This window comes from Camelina sativa, unplaced genomic scaffold (assembly GCF_000633955.1).
Source record: "Camelina sativa cultivar DH55 unplaced genomic scaffold, Cs unpScaffold01378, whole genome shotgun sequence".
Lineage (NCBI taxonomy): Eukaryota > Viridiplantae > Streptophyta > Magnoliopsida > Brassicales > Brassicaceae > Camelina > Camelina sativa.
Genome location: NW_010922498.1, coordinates 5,173 through 5,506, shown reverse-complemented (window position 1 = coordinate 5,506; position 334 = coordinate 5,173).

Genomic DNA, 334 nt, shown 5'->3' with positions numbered 1-334 from the left:
TTGTAAGTTTCAGTCCAGTATCTCCCCAAATTTAAAGTTCGAAACTTTTATCCACACATTATGCTAAAATCGTGGTTTATTATTGGTTTACACGGTTTATGAAACAAAACCAATGCGAAAACAAAAAATAAATACAGTAAACCGAATTGAGACCCGATTTCACAACCCAAAATATATACCTAGTGTGAAGAATCCCTAAATTAAAAAATTTAGAACCCTAGTTTTAATTTTGCTCTCTTCATCGATATTTTAGATTTCTATTTTCAACAGCTGAGCTTGGATATGAGCAATTCATCTGGAGCTACGAGTGCAACATCCAATGTCCAACAGAGAA